At 35.0% G+C, this 21,001-nt stretch overlaps 1 long non-coding RNA gene across 1 annotated transcript; it reads left to right on the top strand.

Moving 5' to 3' along the window:
• Nucleotides 1–6,543: 6,543 nt before the first annotated feature.
• Nucleotides 6,544–16,472, top strand: LOC135156965 (uncharacterized). The gene is made up of 2 exons (XR_010296015.1): nucleotides 6,544–6,862; nucleotides 14,532–16,472. It is a non-coding gene; the product is annotated as an uncharacterized LOC135156965 (long non-coding RNA).
• Nucleotides 16,473–21,001: the final 4,529 nt, after the last annotated feature.

The following is a 21,001-nucleotide window of genomic DNA, read 5'->3' on the forward strand; positions in this document are numbered from 1 at the left end:
TACATTTAGTAAATGTTTGATGGTATCTCTGAAGCATGTTTTTCCCTGGAGCAGAATTGTCCCCCACTCTGTATAATGCGTTCATATCTTCATAAGATAGTAGCGCCACATCACTGCTGAATTTACAAAGTATCCTAATCCTCCCATCTTGCAGCAATATTTACTTATATTCATTATTTTCAACTGTCATGTTTTGTCATTTTGTGATCTTTAAAGATCAAGTCCACCCCAGAAAAATGTTGATTTGAATCAAGAGAGAAAAATCAAACAAGCATAATGCTAAAAATTTCATCGAAATTGGATGTAAAATAAGAAAGTTATGACATTTTGAAGTTATGCTTATTTAAAAAAAAACAGTTCTATTCACAACTCAGTGACATGCAAATGAGAGAGTCGATGATGTCCATCACTCACTATTTCTTTTGTTTTTTATTGTTTGAATCATATAATAGTTCATATTTTACCAATTTGACATTAACGACCAACTTAACTGAACCATAAAATGTTATAAAAATGTAATATTGCCTGTTCAGGGAGGAATAAACATTTGTTTTCATAGGAAAATAAGGAGAAATTTAGAATATGTCACATTTCAAATAATAAAATACAAAAGAAATAGTGAGTGAGTGATGTCATCAGTTCCCTCCTTTGCATACCGACCAGGATGTGCGTATAACTGTTTTGTGAAATTAAGCGAAACTTTAAAATGTCATAGCTTTCTTATTTTACACCCAATTTAGATGAAATTTTCAGTGTTGTGCTTGATGGATTTTTCTCTTTTCCTTCAAGTCAACTTTTTGTTGGGGTGGACTTGTCCTTTAATGAGCTCTTTTGAAATTGTGTTATGAGGGGATGGCAGGAGGGGGGGGGGCTTGGTATTTTAAAAGTCAACTTTGTGCTTGCAATTTAAGATTGCACACACTGTACCATTGCCTGTGACAAAACTAAGAAAATGTTGTTGATTTTGTCAAAGATGTATAGTCTTTGCTTAATTTTCTTAATAATGCAAAATACTGTTTAATTCTCAATAAATTTATCAACAAAAAAGTTGTTTCAAAATTAATTTCTCTTGTACTGCCATTCTTTAAAATAAATCATTTCATGCCTCGTTTTCAACCATGAACAGCATATATTTTTTTTTTAATTCACGAAAGCCCCCTAAAATGATGATTTTATGTAATAATGATATTATTTCTACATTGTAGGTTAAAAAAATTAGACTTTGAATAATAAATGATATCCACTATTTTGGTCTCAGACATGGATACAAAATACATGTATGCACAACTTTTGAATAAAAAATGCAGGTTTCTTGAATTTGGTCTCTAAAGATGCACAAGATTCAAACTCAGAAGCCATGCAAAATCCCTGCAAGAGCTTCTTGCATTACAAATGAATCATGAAAATGTTCAGGGGAGCTCATGAGTCAAATTAATTTAATTGAAGTGCTATATGAATACCTTGATATTCAATTGTAAGTTTTCTTTGCATGTGAACTACAAATATATTGATTAAGATCACTTAGGCTGCAGTCACATTTCCCCTATGATGTTTGCACGGTGAGTAAAAAATAACTGATTTACGGATTTCTATACGAACCACACACAGGAAGTTGGTACAAGAATTATGATAACAGTTGTTTTTTACTCGCTGTATGGCCATCTGGGAAAAATGTGACCGAGCCATTAAGGTCATATGGACATTCAAACTTTCATGGGGGGAGTGGATTATTATTTGCTGACCCCAGACTTTGTGAAAGGCATTGGAAATACCTGTAATAGAAAAATCTTTGGGGGAAAGCAAACATGATGTACCATCAAGAAATCCTTTAGCTAAGGGTGTGTTCAATGTTGATTTTCAAATTTAAACAGCAACATGAATCATGATTGAAAATGAAATTACAAAATATGGATGTAATGGGTAACAAAGGGTGTGGTCAATGCCTCCATTCCAAAAAGGTGTATTTGGAAACGCAATCATCTCATATTTTACACTTACATCTTTGAATTTTCTCGTGCAGTGGAAGTCTACGCAAGCATGTGTCAGAATTGACCTTTCTTGTGATGGGTCAAAGTCAAACTGCTATAAACGAGAACGGGAAGTTTAAAGACAATACGTATAATCAGCTTTACATTTTGGACACTGAACAGTGCACTGCTGATCATGTTTGTGTTCTGTGTTTTGTAATCGTGTTTTCAATCGTAATTCATGTTGCTGTTTAAATTGGAAAATCGAGATTGAACACGCTCCTAGTCTGCATGGCCTCTGGTAAAAAAAAAAAACATATGCCAATTTCCAGTGAAATGACATAACTCTGCTGGTTATTAATCCTGTTCTACCCTGGGTGATTTATATCTGAATAGTGTCAAATTCCCTGTGAAAAATACAGACAATGATGTGCTTTTTTCAAAGAAAAAGAAGTTGAGGGAAAGCTTAGGGGCAGATTGTTGCACTCTATTAAATTTCATTGATATGTGGAAAGGATTTCTCTTCAAGTCTCCTCACAAAGTGAACTCAGTAACACATCTTTTTCTTTTCTTTATTTTCTGAAGCGCTAAGAGACATATTTATTCTATGTTATGAGCTATATAAAAACTGATGATTATTCTGCTGATTTATCAATATGTGACCATTTTGGTAATTCCAGTGCTTTTTGTGTAGTCCCACACATTCTTATCTGGCTGCGGTGAATATGACCTTCTGCACAGCCGAGTTAATAGTTTACCCTTTTCGTGACCATTTTGGTAACCAAGAAATTGGTTATCATTCTTGTGATTCCATTGCCTTACAGCAAATTTCAGTTCTTTATAAACAACCTTTCACAATCACTTTTAGACACTTTCCTTTTCAATTTAATATCATGACAGGAACTAAAATTTCTTCTTGAAACCAAAGGCTGATCCACAGTGGCTGTGTATATCATAAGATAAGAAGTTAAGAAATGGCTGCATGTTAAAGCACTTGCCATTTGATATCTTGTTAGCCCCACATATTGCATTAGGCGTTGTGTCTGGCCTGACGGTTAAATCAGGGTTTCAGCGATGGCACGAGCTGTATGATCTGGCGATAAACTAGGTCATACATGATTATGCATCAACCTTTTTAGAGCAAGAGAGACATTAAATTGAGGAGGAAAAGTATTGCAAGTCTACGAGAAAGATGCTATAGGAGGAAGATATTATATAATGTGTGGGTTATTATGTTCCAAGTATGGAGTTATAGGTTATGCACTTAGCGATCAGTACACAGGGCGAGGCACTGTTTCACATTTCATATTTCATAGTACTGTATTTACACAAGGTATTGTGAGTCTAAGTATCAGAGTTACATGTATATTAACTGGTAGAGGAAACAATCCTAACGATAATTTTGTTTTACTAAAGCAGGAAAAATAAAGAAAAATAATAAGTGGAGGTTTGATGAAAATCCATTGAAAAAATAGAGAGTAATGATTTTTTTATAGATGTTAATTTGTGACACCATGTCCGAGCAGCTCCTAAATGTATCATGTAATATGAATTCCATAAATTCCAACTTTTTAATGGGACATGGTGAATGAAAATACTTTTTTAGAAGGGGATATGGAATGATGTTTCTGATGCTATATATCCCGCACGAATGAAATCACTTCCATTTTTTTTAAATTTTGTTTTGGGGAATTTATATCATGCACATAAAGAGGGCATGTCTGTGACGTTTATTAAGAAAACAACAATTTAACAATTTATAAATCATCTGTTATTCATTGATGAATTTTTCATCAAACCTTCACCATTATTTTTCTCCTATTTTTCTACTTTTTCTAGAGCCAACTTGTTGTCTCTTTCAAGAGATCATACTCTCAAAATGAAAAATTAATGTTAAAGGTGACAGGGTTTAATTTAGCAGTAAAGAGCAGTTCAAAATGTCAACGTGAGACCCTTCTTATCATCGAAGGGGAATTAATGGAAAGTGAAGATTGTATCTACTTTTTTCTTCCTTCCAGTAGGACTATGTTAGGTATCTAAGATTTCTTATGGAAACTAATCATTTCGCAATACCAGGGGTGATATTTTGTAAGCATTCTTTCTTTCAGTAAATGTTGTTAATTGTCATCAAAATTTATGATATGCATGCCTATAAATATTTCAAGAGAATTACATTATTTTGTGTAACCAAAGGGAGATCATTCTAGTAAGATGAAAAAAACGTATGTGCATAATAATAATAATATGTAACATTTATAAGGAGCTTACTACGGACGTTTCTTGGCGCACTTTATACTGTTTATGGTTTATACTTATACGGGGGGAACGACACAACTAATACTAATAGTCAAAACTGGCATGCACCTCTAAATGATCAACCTACAACTGTTAAACATCTATTTTAAGTAGGGTTTTTACTGACTAACAGACTTGACATTATGGCCCGTATTCTGAAGTCAGGTTTAAGTTAAACTCAGGTTTAAAGTTGTGGTTTAAGTATCGACAGCCAAAAGTATCATTTTTTTTTTATTAAGTTGTACGTTTCTTATAATTGCTGTGCTCTTTCCTGATTCATCGATGGTGAAGACAATAATCTATACATACTTCCTAGACAATTATGAATGATTTTAGAGCCAAATGAGCTGAAATATTATATCCCTTCTGTTAGTGATTTATGTAACAATTGGCTGTCCATACTTCAACCACAACTTTAAACCTGAGTTTAAGTTCAACCCGACTTCAGAATACGGGCCTATGAATGTAAGAGGTAGCTTATTCCGTAGAGAAGGGGCAATTGAAGACAAAGGGTGGCCACCATATTTTGTAGAGGTTAGAGGTCCGGGAGTTAACTGCATCGTTGATGATGAACGCCTGTAAACTTAATGGCCCGTATTCTGAAGTCGGGTTTAACTTAAACTCAGGTGTAAAGTTGTGGTTTAAGTATGGATAGCCAATTGTTACATAAATCACTAACAGTAAAGATATCATATTTCAGCTCATTTGACTCTGAAATCATTCATAATTGTCTAGGAAGTATAAATAGATGATTGTCTTCACCATTGAAGAATCAGGAAATAGCACAGTAAATATAAGAAACATACAACTTAATAAAAATGTTGACACTTTTGGCTTTCCATAATTTTAGCACAGAGTTAGACCATGGTCTAAGTTAAACCTGACTTCAGAATACGGGCCTATGCCTTTGTATATTGTTTCAAGTCCTTGTATGCCAAGGATACATGGGGTAAAACCGAGGTTTGAAAAAGTTAAAGGATTATGCCTACTGTGACTGGGTTTCTCATGGGGGGCACTTTTGAATTTCCTAAGACCTAAAGTGAAATTGAAGGACTCCATGTACTTTTTGGTGAATTTTGAGAATATTTTCAGTAAAATGAATGTAAGTTTTCAAAATGTCAAATAATGGTATCTAAAGTTCATGTGTGCCTCGCATACGGGGGGAGGGGGGTTAAACTGAGGTTTGAAAAAGTTACAGGATTAAACAATTGTTAAAAGATTCTTATTTTATTTATTTTTTCACACCTTGGTTGGTTTTTTAGGGCTAATGATTGGATTGCTGTCTTCAGGTGTCTTGATGATAATATGTAGAATTTTTTTTTTATTAAAAAAAACCTGAAGTTTGAAGAAAGGTTATCTATAGGCCTATCTGTAAGTGAAGGAAATAAATAAGCTCATATTGCCTATTTGCTCACTTGATCAAAATATTTCATTGCCTTTGTGGATTCCATGTGCTTGCAGGCCTAGAAAACATGAAGTTAAACTAAGGATTCAACATTTATAATTCTGGCAAAACTACTTTGCAAAAGTTACTGATATATATTAAAAGTGTAGTTCTATGTAGCAGCGTTATAATTTGTTCATAAATAATCATTCTTTGAAAAGTTGTTACTCCTGCATTTGCATGTAACAGAAAATGTTTCAAATATTGTTATCAAGATATACATTTCTTTTTTTTTATTTTGAGGATAATTGAATATAATTTACATTTGAATATTTTACAATTCAAATGAGGATTCCTGATGAAATCCTGTATTAATAAGTTTTTTAACGGGGTAAATAGCCTTAAGCAATAGAAGATGGTATTGTATAAGCTTTCAGTCAATATATGAAGCAGCATTTATTATATTTAATCCTTTTATCAAGCTTATAGCAAAGTTTGTCATAATTATGATACACACGTACCTGTAGTAGCTTCTGGATGTCTATCATTCCACTTTTCATTTTGCATTTTAGAGTCAAGCTGACATTTGATGAAAACCAATATTTTCATCACTTCCTTTTTTTTAATTTCTTTACATTTCTTTTTTTTTCTTCTTTCAAAGGCAGTGTGTTCAAAGTAATTCTGATCATCCTCTTTTGAAAGCTCTGTCAAAAAAGGCAACTCTGAATTGCTGTTGGTTAATTGTTCATCACACTGTTTCTTGAATGTCATAGGCTTAACACTTCGTTATATAAATCAAGAATTGGTAACCGTCCTTGTACAGTACCTGATAGAAAGAGTAGAATAGTTTAAATAATCCATTTTCCTGCCTTTTCTTTATATATCCTCACCATATTGTTTTCAGGGTTGATCGCAGCTGGACAAATTCTACCCGCTCTTTCATCGCCTGTCTTCGCCTTTCTTCTTGGACACCGCACCAAAAGGAATGTGACTTGAGCGAAGGACAACGCTCACACGTAGATTTTTCTTGTCGTTATTGTCCGAGACAAATACAAACAAGTTTCTAGGATGAAGGCGGCCAAAGCTCAAAGCATCCTCCCTCGTCCTGGTTGCCGACACTTTGCGGAAAGTGTGTCCGACACCTGCCATTGTTGGCGTTTGTTGTCACGTTGTGCCTGTCCAAAGCCCCGCCTCCCGTGTCCTTTCACTTATAAAGGTATGAGTAATTTGCTTTTAATTGGCCGTTTGTGGGCAAAGGCCGCCCTTCTGGAGCGGGGTCTTTAACGAAGTGTCTCTTTTCACACACTTCTTCAATTTAATCGAGGTTGTGGTATTTTTCATTATTGTCCAGTAAGCATTTAAGAAGTGAGATGTCTTTCAAATGGGGATTTATCATCACTTAACTTGACTGTCAAGTATATGTTTGGTTATTCCATGTTTTGTTGTACTATCTCAAATCCTCTTCCGTCTCCTAATCCATCCCTCATGAAATAAAGGTTATCTAGAAGTTTTTTTTATCTAAAAGAGTTAGGGCAAATTTGGACCATTAGTTCTCTTATAAGTTTATCTTTGAAATTTAAGCATTATAAAATATAAATAATACTTACAGCATACACATAATTACTATACTTCATTGTACAAAAAAGAAAGAATTTTAACCCGCCCATTTCATTTCTTTCATTTTCCACTTTTAATTATTCTTGTCCTTGATTTTCTTTCTCTATCATCTGAGTCTCTCTCTCTCATTATTTGAGAATTTTAGATCCAGGTGCAATAAATTCTTCATCTGGCGACGGCGATGACGAAATTTTGACTATTTGCAGTCAAAAATCAATTTAGGTTTTTTTCCTTAAGTTTTTCCTTGTTTTTTTTTCCTTTCCTCGTTTTTTTGTTGGTTTTCTTTGTTTTCTTTTCATTTTCTTTTGTTTCCCTTCTTTATAAATACTTATTTTGTTCCCTTTTTCTCACTCTCTCTCTTAATGAATCTTCCTCTCTCTTTCTCATTTGCACACACGATTCCTCCTTCTCCCCTCCCTCCATCTATCTCCTACCCTTTACCTCTCCATCTTCCATCTGTTTCTTCCTCCTACATTCTTTTCAGAGCCCATCATCCAACTATTCTGGGTCCCTTGAACCGACTAACCTATTCTTGTGGCGTGTTACTTTAGTCAACGTAATGACAATTAGTAGATTAACTGATTGAATTGAGCTTTCATTGGTGGTACGGTCTGTTACTATCATCATAACCATTGCTTTCTCTGCCATGCAGTTAATGTGGCAACATTATCATTAGGCCCGATTCACATTCGAACATTGATGTCTTCATAGCAGCATCATCATTATGGCAAGTTATACTGTGAAGTGTATGTTAGGATTGAGCATTTACCCCCCCCCCCCCCATTCAATCTCATTTTTTTCTCTGTCATACAGATACAATAACATTCTCATTAGGCCTGATTCACATTTGAACATGAATGTCTACATGGCTGCATCATCATTATGCCAATTAAGTTGAACTTTGCAGTAGACCTATCTAGCATGATTTAGTGATTAAGCATCTGCTGGTGCCCCCCCCCCCCTTCGAGCTCATTCTGTCTCATTCTTTCTCATTCTCTCTGTGTCATACAGATAGAATAACATTCTCATTAGGCCCGATTCACATTTTCACATTAATATCTTCATAGGAGCATCATCATTATAGCAATTGCACTTTGCAGTATCTGGCAGGATCGAATATCTACTGGTTAAGCCCTGTTCCTGTGTTAATCCCCCCACCCCTCTCTCTCTCTCTCTTTCTGTGTCATAAAGATATAATGACATTCTCACCAGGCCCAATTCACATTAGACAGATATGTTTCATTAGACAGATATGTTTCATCCTTATAACAACTAAATCATTTGCCAACTTCAAAACTTTCATTTAATGTTCGTAGTCGATACAACATCAGCTGAGACTTTGAATTAATTTGCACATGGAAATTGTAGATTGTGACATTATGCTGTCATTTTAAGGCATTGTGCATGCAGCGTGGCCTTTCCCTGCCTCTGCTTTGAGATGCCTTAATATTCAAAATATGCCCCCACCCTAAAAAAATGGTTTAAATGTGTTTGGACTGAATATTAATGTGCACTCTCATTCATGCATTTGTGTATTTAATGCACATGACAACTAGTACCAAAATAAATTGAATTCTGATCATGGTGATTAAAAAATATTAACTTCCCCCAAACCCACCCATCAGATTAAAATATATATATATATAATAATGGCCCAGACTCCTCCAAATAGTTAGTGTTTTCACTCACCTCACTCACCAGAAATAATAATCAGTTGAATTCTTTGCACTTTTCATTGTAATGACCGAGCTATGTACCATTGACATGACAGTCAATAATCAATGCAAATTTAAAAGCTTTTGCTAATTATATGACAAATGGGGGCCCCCGGAATGAAGTTTAAGCTGTGAAAATCAATTTAAACATCAATAGGATAATACTGTCCCACTAAAACTGCTTTGTATTGATGTGGGATTGTGACAATGTACTTTAGAGCTCAATAGTGTATCAACCTTAAAGATGGAATCATTTATTGATGTGATTTTTGAAAAGCCACATTTTCAAAAGTTATTTGGAAATATTGGATTGGAATGGACAGTTTTACTAGGAGAGAAGATTGAATGTCGCTATTGGAAAGATTGTGAGAAAACATTTGGCTGAGATTACAATCTGATACTGTAAGATCGTCCTTTTAAACTTAAACTTACACTGTGTTTATACACCATAGGGAGGCGCGATACATGTAGCTCAGTCGGTAGAGCGGGGGATTCGTATTCCGGTGACCCGGGTTCTATTCCCACTTGGTGCGCTAGTGCCCTTTGGTAAGGCATTAATCCTCATTACCAGGTCCTTTGGAGAGGACCTTAAGCCGTCGGTCCTCTGGTTGCTTGCTTACAAGCATTCATGCTTTCTTAGCAATCAGGTAAAAAAATCCCCACCAATCACCATCTTTAAATAACAAAGTTCATTCTTTTTAAAATCTGAAATCCAAACAACCATTACAAGAATTAGGAATTGAAATAGAATTATAAATACTGTTTTCAATTATTGGCTCAGAGTTTTTGTGATTCAAAAATTCTATATGTTGATGCTATTACACTATAGGGATTTCCTGTTACTAATCATCTCCAAACTTAAACTTAAATTTATCGATTTTCAGGTATTAAACGAAGAAGGGTTTTTTTTATCTGAAAATATAACTTTAAATGATTATTTATATGCTATTGTAGCTGAATTCCTTTCAAACAGTGTTGTTTATACCCTGCTCAATCACTGTAAGCATTTATTGATTATTAGACAATTCAATTTCTCCAGCAGCGCCTGGTCGTTTAATTTTTTGAAACAAGTCTCTGATATCACAATGTACACAATAATGCAGTGTGGAGATTTATTGACGACTATTGAACTCTCTCTGTTTCAGTGAGGACTAAAAACCAATGGCACTGCAAAACAATAGTTGTTAAATAAAGGTTATTGATTGTTGCATTGTGTTCGGGTTGTTGGGGAGCTGTAATTAAAGGATTTTATATTAATGGCTATTGTGTCACTGTCTCCTGAATTTGTTTTCACTTTGTTTTTTTGTGATGGACCTATTATAGATTCAATTGTACTTTTCTAAAGGGGTCGTGTCACCTTCCTGTCCATGCCTTCATTGATAGATTTTTATATTTTTGGTTATTATGTCCATCAATAATTTTAGTAAACATATATTTTGTTGTTGTTGTTATGTAATGTTTATCAGATGTTAAAGGTCAAGTCCACCCCAGCAAAATGTTGATTTGAATTAATAGAGAAAAATCAAACTAGCATAACACTGAAAATTTCATCGAAATCGGATGTAGAATAAGAAAGTTAAGGCATTTTAAAGTTTCGCTTATTTTTCACAAAACAGTGATATGCACAACTTAGTGACATGCAAATGAGTCAATCGATGATGTCCATCACTCACTATTTCTTTTGTTTTTTATTGTTTGAATTATACAATATTTCATTTTTTACAGATTTTACCATAGGGACCAACTTGACTGAACCATATGGTTTTAAACAAGGCTAATTCCACATGTTCAGGGAGGAATTAATCACTGTTTCACTTGTCAATGAAGGGAAAATTATAATATTTCATATTTCATATAATACAACACAAACAAAATAGTGAGTGGATGACGTCATCAGTCTCCTCATTTGCATACCGACCAGGATGTGCATATAACTGTTTTGTGAAATTAAGCGAAATTTTAAAATGTCATAACTTTCTTATTTTACATCCGATTTTGATGAAATTTTCAGTGTTGTGCTTGTTGGATTTTTCTCTTTTTATTCAAATCAATATTGTGTTGGGGTGGACTTGTCCTTAAAATGGTAAGTGCCGAAGGTTATTAATAGAATCAGTGTTATGATTTATTTGATATTTTGTTAGTTTCTTCCTATCAACACTAAAGTGGGAAAGTAAGTCTGCCCTAAATGGGGTTATTTGAAACATCTAGGATACAATTGAATATTTCTTTGTTAACATTATCATTAGCTTAGTTATGAATAAAGCTAAATATTTGATGTTAATGTATATTTAGGAGATTAAGGTCAATTCAAGGCAAAACATCATTAGACACCAGACAAATAAAAAGGCCTCATTACATGTTTGAACAATCATTGAGAGATAAGGGGATTCCACATTGAAATCCATCTTGCTATTGGTAAATTTTCCACTTAACTACATTCAACAAATCTGCATATTCTAAAAGTACTGTGATGTGAATGAGATGAAATAGAAGCATGATTGAGTGGATTTATTTTGGGATTTTGTACTATTGCAGCATATTGCTTACAGAGTACCAATCATGCAATATTAAACACTTTTTTATGGAGCACCCTGTACATATATATATATCAATGCACATGAAATAGCATGCTCATTCACGATAATGATCATTCATTCCTGCAATATAAGATAGCTTTTTTTTATGAGATACCCTGTAGTAAGCAGCTGATCCATAGCTTTTTATGAGATTGCCTGTAGTACACAGCTGATCATTCATGATTGTAGCATTGATTGTGCATTAATTGTTCAACGCGCTTTGAGATGAATAGCCCACTAATGAGCCACATCAAAGGCCATCGGCATAGCCCTAATTACAGGAGCGTGTCTACGATTGTCCCACTTTTACCCAAAATGAAATTTAAAATGTTTTCTATTTTCCATCTTTAAAAGAAAAAAAAGAATATGGCCCTCGGCAACGGCAACGGGGTGATGTCTAAAAGAGAGCATTGCCTTTTTGCCTCAAAAGTGATCCTTGATGGCTATAAAGAGCAGCTGATGGTCGTTGGGTATTTAGCTTAGTGTCAAAATGATTAAGCCTTTAAAATTATAATTCTTTAAAGATAAAACAGTTTATTCTGGTTGTGAATTTGATAATTGGAGAAACTATCTCAAATTGACTGTGGAAAGCTGTTTATGAATAAAACTAAGAATTGTTATTTGTTTTATTAAAAGCATTGGAATCACCAAAATTATTAAAAAATCGATTTGATTCTTCAAAAGGTCACATGCACTATGCACAAATAAGAATGTAAGGGACTAGACCCAAATTATCGGCCTGACAGTTCAGCTGTTATATACTTCATGAGAGGGGATCTGAAAAGCAGTCCTGCATTGAACCATTTTCTTTCATCACATTCTTCCAAAAAAATATTTATAAAAATACATATACATGTAGCTTAAATTAATAATTTCCATCCTTTCCATTTTTTGAAGCATGTGCTTAAACTAGTTTTCTGGTATAATATTCCTGTATTTAGTTTTAAAGAGAAATCTTAAACAATATTAGTAATTTTCATGTTGTCTTATATTCATGTTTTCTATTTCATTAAAAGTTGGGAAAAACAAGTTAAACATCCATATCCAGATATATTGGCTGTTATGCAAGGAGTTCATTTCTCTTGTAGAAATTTAGTTTTTAATTGGAGTTATGAATAATTATTTCATTACTGTCAGTTTACAGAGTGTAATTAAAGGCCTGGTCACACCGCCAGAACTTTGCTGGAACGTTCCTAGAATGGTTAAAAGAATTTGTTACCGTTCGCCACTGCACAAAATATTGCAAATGGTGAGGAGCGGGCAATTTTTGCTCTGGCAAAGTTCACCACCACTTCAACAATGCCCACTCAAAGTTTGGCACCACTAGATGCAAGTTCATGGATCCGCTAGGCTAACCCAGAAATCTTTAACGCTGGACCACTGCTGCTTCGCCAGCTTTGCCCAGGCGGTAATTAAACGTTGAATCAACTTTGGTAGAGCGGTTGTAAGCGTTTTACAAGCGGACACAGGATTACTGGAACGGTGTCAGGTGTTGAAGCAGCAATCCTTTCGGTGATGAACTATGGTTTGGCGTTGGTATGGAGGTGTCGGAGCGGGACCAGAATTTGCCTATAAAAACGGGAGAAATGGACCAGGAGCCCATTGGAATCTATCAGAAGTCCTATCAAAGCAATCAGTTCAGCTCCGTAGTCAAAAGCAGTATGCTGCTAAACCAACTCTAAACCCCTGCCGAGCCAACGCCCGCATAAGCAGAACTCCGCTCTATCAACGCTAACGCCACCGCTAAACCAACAGCCCCCTCTCCCTACCGTTCAAGGAACACTCCAGCAAAGTTCGGTCGGTGTGATCGGGCTTTAATAAGCTTTTTGAAGTTAAACAGATTTTACTAGGGGTTCGAGCAGTATACTGCTTGAGAAATGGTTTCAATTTATTCAGTTTGGTATCATTTCCTTTTTCTTTCTATTTATATTCCATGAGTAATCGCAATCATTCAGAATATTCAATCAATTTTGTTCTTGCATGTATTCCAAATAAAAACCTACAAGCAAACATATAATTACATTCACTGATCAAGATTGTTGCGTGGGGGAGGTGAGGGACAGAGAGGAGGCCAGGCATTGGCCTATCGAGGTCTGTTCTTCAAGTACCACACAAAATGGATATATGTGTAACATACAGGAAAAAAAAAAATCTTTGGAACAAGATAGCTTGTGTGAAAACAGAAAAATCTAAGAAACAGATCAACGAAAGTTTTAGAAAAATTGAATGAATAATAATAAAGTTATGAGTATTTGAAGTTTAGATCATTATTGCAATGTAGATCCTCAAATTGGCAATGCGATAAAGATGTGTGATATCACATGTGAACAACTTTCCCATTGCTTTTGTATATATTTCATTTAAAATGCCTCTTTTATCACATCTATCAGTAGATCATTAATTCTTTCTATAGGAGGGCTTGTAATACAGATTTTCAAAGAATATATTATGGATAAAGAGTTTGTATCACCTTAAGAAAGAGCAAAAAGATACATTTTGGGGGTATTTTATAGTCCATCAAAGGGAAAGTTGTTCAGATGTGACATCACACATAATCTGTCGCATTGCCAATAGGAGGATATCCATAGCATCAGTGATCACAATATTCAAATGCTCATAACTTTCTCATTATTTGTCCAATTTTTCTCAAACTTACTTTGATCTTATTCTTTGATTTTTCTCTTTCCACACAAGCCCACTTGTTCCAGGGTTTTATTCCCCTTTTATCAAACTTGCATCATAAGAAGCACTAACATATTTTTTTTTTTAGTTTTGAGGGTCAATAAAAGTTTATCGAATGTATATAGGCACCATTCTTAGTTATTATGTTGTTGAAGAGAAATCTTCACCATCTTTTCATTGCATTAGCTTTATGGCAAACAATCACATATTACTTGAAATGGCCCCGCTTGATCCATAATGACACTCGCTCAAACGAGAAGGAAATGAAGATTGATTTTTGTTGCAATCTTTGCAGACTGTCTGTAAATGCCATCCTTGATGAACGGCCAGGATTCCAGCCTCAACACCAAGAGCAAGTCCAGGTGGTGATGATGACGCCGATACATCTCCAAGCATCCCGTAAATATGCTTAGTGGAAGTGGATTTCCCAATCAATTGTTGGGCATTTCATACAAAATTCAAAACAGAACAAGGAGCCAGATATCAGAGGGTTACATGTACACTAAAAATATTTGGTGTTAAAATGACACCACCAGTATATATAAAGGACCACATCAAGCACTTAACACCAGTGTAAAATTCATGGTGCATTCTAAAAATCCATTACTACTAAGTTACTATCACATGTTCTGTATTTTATTTCAACACCGATTGCTGTTATGTTCAACACCCATCTGTTATGTTCAACACCCATTGGAGTTACTTACTATCACACATTCTGTTTGTTATTTATAACACTGTTTGGTGGTTAGTTAAAAACCCACAGAAGTTACTATCACATCATTTGTTTGTTATTTTAGCACTGTTTGGTGTAGTGTTACTTTGTTATTTTAACACTGTTTGGTGTAGCATTCTTTTGTTATTTTAACACTGTTTGGTGTAGTGTTTCTTTGTTATTTTAACACTGTTTGGTGTAGTTTTCCTTTGTTATTTTAACACTGTTTGGTTTAGTGTTCCTTTGTTATTTTAACACTGTTTGGTGTAGTATTCTTTTTTTATTTTAACACTGTTTGGTGTAGTGTTCCTTTTATTTTAACACTGTTTGGTGTAGTGTTCCTTTGTTGTTTTAACACTGTTTGGTATAGTGTTCCTTTGTTATTTTAACACTGTTTGGTGTAGTGTTCCTTTGATTTTAACACTGTTTGGTGTAGTGTTCCTTTGTTATTTTAACACTGTTTGGTGTAGTGTTCACACTCCATGGTGTATTTTTAATTGAGAGATGAATGTTTGTACCAATAGTTTGGTAAAATACATAAACTTAAAAAAAAATACGTAAAAATCTAATATGTAATCACGACCCTCATGACAAAGTGTGACATCAAATAATTCAGGCCATTTAAGAAAGCTCAATAAAGACTATTGTCAAAGGTCATTAGTTTTGAAACAAAAATACTCAGCTGGCAAGCGATGAATATTCATAAAATTTTAATGTACATTATTGTGCTATGTAGCTAAAGAGTTTTTTTGGTTATTTTTTGGGGTTGTCAATTTCTTTTTTAGCTCTGGTGTGGGTCTTTAAGCACATGTTTTTTTCACTTTTGTTGCATAAAAAAGAATAAAATTTTGTTGTTGCCATTTGTGACATTCAAGGCCTGGTCCCATTTGCCGACGGACACAAAACATATTCATCACTGATACAGCGGACAAGCAAAATTTTAGGTTGGCTCCATCCGTTTTCATCCGCTCCAGACAATGGACAAAATGGGCAAACAATGAAATCACAGTGGACGGATGCTCGATGGATATAGAGCGTATGAAACACGTATGCAAAGAGTCCACAACGGATACGTAACGTTTTCCAACGGATGGCAAGATTCTTTTCCGTCTATCATCCTCTCTGCATCCGTAAGTGCAATGGGACCAAGCCTTTACACCCTTGCAAAACCTTTGCAAATCATTTGTTAGTCCCATGAAAAAAAAACACTTTTGATAAAAAAAGGAGGAGAGAATGTTTGTTTCTCTTTTATCTTGTATGGTATTTCACTTTTAGCTCTGGTATGGGTCTTCAAGCGCATGTTTTGTGCACTTTTGTTGCATTAAAAAAAAGAAAATTTGGGCGTTACCATTTTTGACATTTAGATCCTCGCAAAACCTTTGCAATTTTGTGAGTCCAAGGAAAAGGACACTTAATAAAAAAAAAGAAAAAAGGGAAAGAAAGTTTTTTTTTTGTTATCTTGTATGGTAGTTTGGGATATGATTACTTCATGCAACTTGAATAAATATGCTTGTAATTTTTCATCTTGAAGCCATTCTCTTATTATTGAAGGGTGTATTATGTAATATTCTTATTCATTATTTTTAACAGAGCTTATTGGTAGTTTGATTGGTTTTTTTAGTTCTTCTTATTTTCAAAGAAGCCATTCAAGACAAAATATTTGTTAGTCTCTCTCTCTCTCTCTTTCACTCTCCTCAATCTTTCTTTTTAATATACCACCAAGGATCCCATTGCATTAAAGTTATTACTATGGTGACCAGTGGCGTACTCGGCCGCCAAAAAATTTGACAAGCAAAAAAAAAAAAAAAAAAAAAAAAAAAAAGGTCTTCAATACAAAAATTTAGGTTCTCGTACCAGAAAATAATTTGACAAGCAAAAAAAAAAAAAAAAAAAAGGGTCTTCAGGCTCTCTTCAGGGGGGGCATTAAAGGTCTTCAAGTTCGTCAGGGGGGGCAAGAAAGGTCTTTTAAGCTCGTCAGGGGGGGGGGCAGAGTGCCCCCTCTGCCCCCCCCCCCCCCCCCCCCCCCCCGTAGGTACGCTAGTGATGGTGACTATATATGTCATTAATTGGTAACTACTCAGTACTGTGGTAACCATGCTCAACAGCCAATCAAAATCAGGTATTTCATGGGAGTTACCATTCAATGGCAAAGTTTCCATAATAGTAACTTTAATGCAAGGGGGCCTTGACATAGACACCATTCTCACTACCTTCTTAAAACTAGTATATACCAAAGAATTGGTAACATGACATGAAATGAATTGATGACTATACATCATTAGAATGTAAAAAATGAGGAAATTCCTTCATTTTGGTTTCTATGAATACCGCGTGAAATAAGAGAAAGTAGTTAAATTGCTGAGAACCAACTTAAAGCAATCTTACTCCAGAGATCACCATCAGGAGCCCGTTTCATAAAGGACTTGCAACTGTTGTAACTTTGTCATCGAAAAAAACAAGAAACTCTGGACTAAATATCAAGAGATTTCTCAAGAAGTGAAGCGCACATGCAAATATTCCTACAATGACTATGTACACAACCTTGCCATCAATGCCAACAATGATCCGAAACGGTTTTGGTCATTCGTTAAGGCGAAACGTCGAACTTCTAATGTTAACAACTTTGTTTTTAATGGTAACTCGTATGATTCTGCTGATATGATCGCAAAGGCGTTTAATGAGTTTTTCTGTAGCAATTTTTCTGATTGTACTGGACCTGTCGCCGATATTAATGACTTGACAAATAATTGTAATGCCCAACATGTTGGTATAACCCCTTTCTCACAAATTCAGATTGAAAATGCAGATGTTCAAAAATCAATTGAGAATCTGAAATCCTCCAAACCTCCTGGCCCAGACGGTGTTTCCCCGGCATTTCTCAAACTTGCCGGTAACTCAGTTGTCCCCATTCTAACTCGCATTTTTAATCTCAGTTTGAATCTAGGCACTGTACCGAATGATTGGAAAGCTGCTCATGTTATCCCTCTGCATAAGAGTGGCAAACGGTCTTCAATTAAAAATTACCGACCTATCTCACTCACTTCTGTACCATGTAAACTCCTTGAAAAGATTATAGTGCGCAAACTAATTGATTTCTCTTTAGACCATAAAATCATCCCTGACACTCAACATGGGTTTCTACCTAAGCGGTCTTGTGCTACGCAAGCCGCGATTCTCTTTCATACTTGGGCAAAAACTTTAGATCGCACCTCACCGCCGAGAGTAGATGCAATATTTCTAGACTGGTCGAAAGCGTTCGATAAAGTGAGTCATTCGGTACTTATTTGTAAACTACATAGTTTTGGGGTATGTCAGAATGCTTTGAAATGGATCTGTTCTTTTCTTACAAACCGGGTCCAGCGTGTTCTGTTCCAAGGTAGTCAGTCGGATTGGAGTTCTGTAACCTCTGGAGTCCCCCAGGGGAGTGTCATTGGGCCTATTCTTTTTGATTTGTTTACTGCAGACCTACCCAACTTAATTTCTGCAGGTACTTGCTTGCCCCAATATGCTGACGACACAGTGCTGTATCGTACAATATGTACCCAGAATGACACTGAAGTTCTCCAATCTGACCTTGACTCCATAATCCTCTGGTGCAATAATAATTCCATGGAACTGAATGCGTTGAAATGTAAGATAATGCACATCACTAGATCTCGAAAGGTTGTTACAGTTCAATACTTTGCTGGTAACCATGCTCTCGATGTTGTTGATTCTTACAAATACCTTGGCTTGGTCTTTTCGCATGATTTGACTTGGTCAAAGCATGTGAATCTTGTTGTATCCAAATGTTCCAAACTGTCAGGATTCATCCGCAGGATCGTGAATTCACGAAATCCTTTCATTTTGAAACGTTTGTTCTGTTCACTTTGTCGACCTATAATTGAATACGGTATACCAGTCTGGCTACCACATCAAAAAAACCACATATCCTCTCTTGAAGCAGTTCAACGTCGATTCACACGTTTCTGCTTTCCTTATGATCGGGCAAATTCACTATCTTATGATGAAAGATTACACAGCTTAGAACTCCCACCATTGTATAACAGACTGGTCTACCTATCTACCGCCTTTGTTGTAAAATCGTTGTTTAGAACTTACGACATACCTACTCATATCTTACCCAGGCCAAGAACTCGGAACTCTCACAAGTTACTCTTCATCCATGAATTTGCACGATGTAATGCCCTGAAATTTTCTTGTTTCTTTTCTTTCCCCAGATTCTGGGAAGCTATCCCTTCAGAGATCAGAGATCTTTGCCTTGGTGTATCTGTGACTCCTTTCCTTAATGCTCTACGTGAACACTTATTCTCCATGCCTCCAATTGAAAATGCGTTTTAATGAGACATGCAGAGTATTGTTTTCGTCTTGTCTCCTTTTAGACCTCTAATTTCTCTCTCTTTCCCCTTCATTCGTCTTACTTTTCTCTGTTTTCTCACTCTGTGCAGGCTAAATGGCCATGTATTTAGCCTTATATTCTTAGCTTAAATATTGTGCCCTTTTTCATGCATTTTGTTAATTACCGTACTGTTATGCAGTTATTTGCTCTTGTACTGTTCATAATGTTTATTCCTGTATGTTAGGTTATCAACTGTATTCATGGTAGTAGAATTTGCATTTTTGTATGTCATGCTTCGTCTCTTTTATTGCCTCTCTCTCTTTCTTTTCATTCTACCCCAGTTCTCTAAACTCTTTGTTCCCCATCCTCCTTCCCCTCCTCTTCTTTCTCTTCCTCTTCTTCTTTTCGTTCTTCTTCTCTCTCCCTCCCCACTTTTATCTCTTTCTCTCTCTCTGAGTATTGTATACATGCATATGACAATTATTTTGATACTATATTTTACTGTTGTGTTACTTTGTAGCATGATCATTGTTGTCACGTTCGACTATATTGCTTATTCTCTGCTTATGTAACATTGAAGTTCTCACAATATATGCAACTCCATCTCCATAGGCTTGACTATCTGATAATAACATAAAGTTGTTTATTTAAATACGTTAACACTTCATATTGACTGGATATTATAATTGCACATGGAAACAAACACTCTTTATTATTAAGTTCTTTGTTTTATTAAGTAGTGCATCTAAACATATATTGCCATTTTATCTGATTTTATTTTGTATATTTGTAAACCCCGACTAGTGAGGAGAGCTTCATAACAGAAACTAGTTTTTCTTTTAGTCATCCTCAGGCACTAGTCGGTGGTAATTTATTCCTCTTGTATATATTCTTATTGTCTTTTGCCTGGAAATAAAATAAATAAATAAAAATAAATTGTCATGATTATGGCCACTACCATGGAAACCTTGATTATGATTGGCTGCTGAGCCGTGTTACCATGGTAGTTGCCATTGTGGCAAAGTTATGTGTAAGTCCTTAATAAACAGGCCCAGATGAGACAAGATGGATATGGAAATGTCATTTTAAGGTGAGGTAGTATTTGAATATGTCTTTACTGGTTGATACGAATAAAGATATTGCAAAAATGTATGGTTTTGTAGATGCTTATCAATTTCATATACATGCATGAATAATGATATATGAAATAAAACCAAAATGTATAATTTGATTCATTGAATTGTTATTTACTACAGTTAGGGCACTTCATGTATAGTTATAATAATAATGCACTTCCCCATATTTTTGATGCCATGTTCCCTAAATATCAATTTTATCATAACTACCCCAGGAGACACTGACGAACTTCATATACCACTTTACAGAACTTTACTGGCCAAAAAATACATTCCTATTCAACGGTCCTAAATTCTGGAACTCCCCATCTAATAATGTTAAAGACAGTGTCTCTTTAAATTCATTCAAATTTAAACTCAAACTTATCCTGCTTAATTCCTATAATTTTTCCCAACGGAACTAACACTTCATTATCTTGATTATAATCCTTACATTTTTTTTTTATTGTTTAATCTTTTTTCATCTTATATTGTCCAGTTTTATCATCTTTTGTTATTTCACCAGATCAAGCTGGTTTGTGGTCAGCCCTTCCCCATTCTGACTTTTCCTCCTTTAAAAAAAATTTACTTATTAT

Source organism: Lytechinus pictus, chromosome 16 (genome assembly GCF_037042905.1).
Source record: "Lytechinus pictus isolate F3 Inbred chromosome 16, Lp3.0, whole genome shotgun sequence".
Lineage (NCBI taxonomy): Eukaryota > Metazoa > Echinodermata > Echinoidea > Temnopleuroida > Toxopneustidae > Lytechinus > Lytechinus pictus.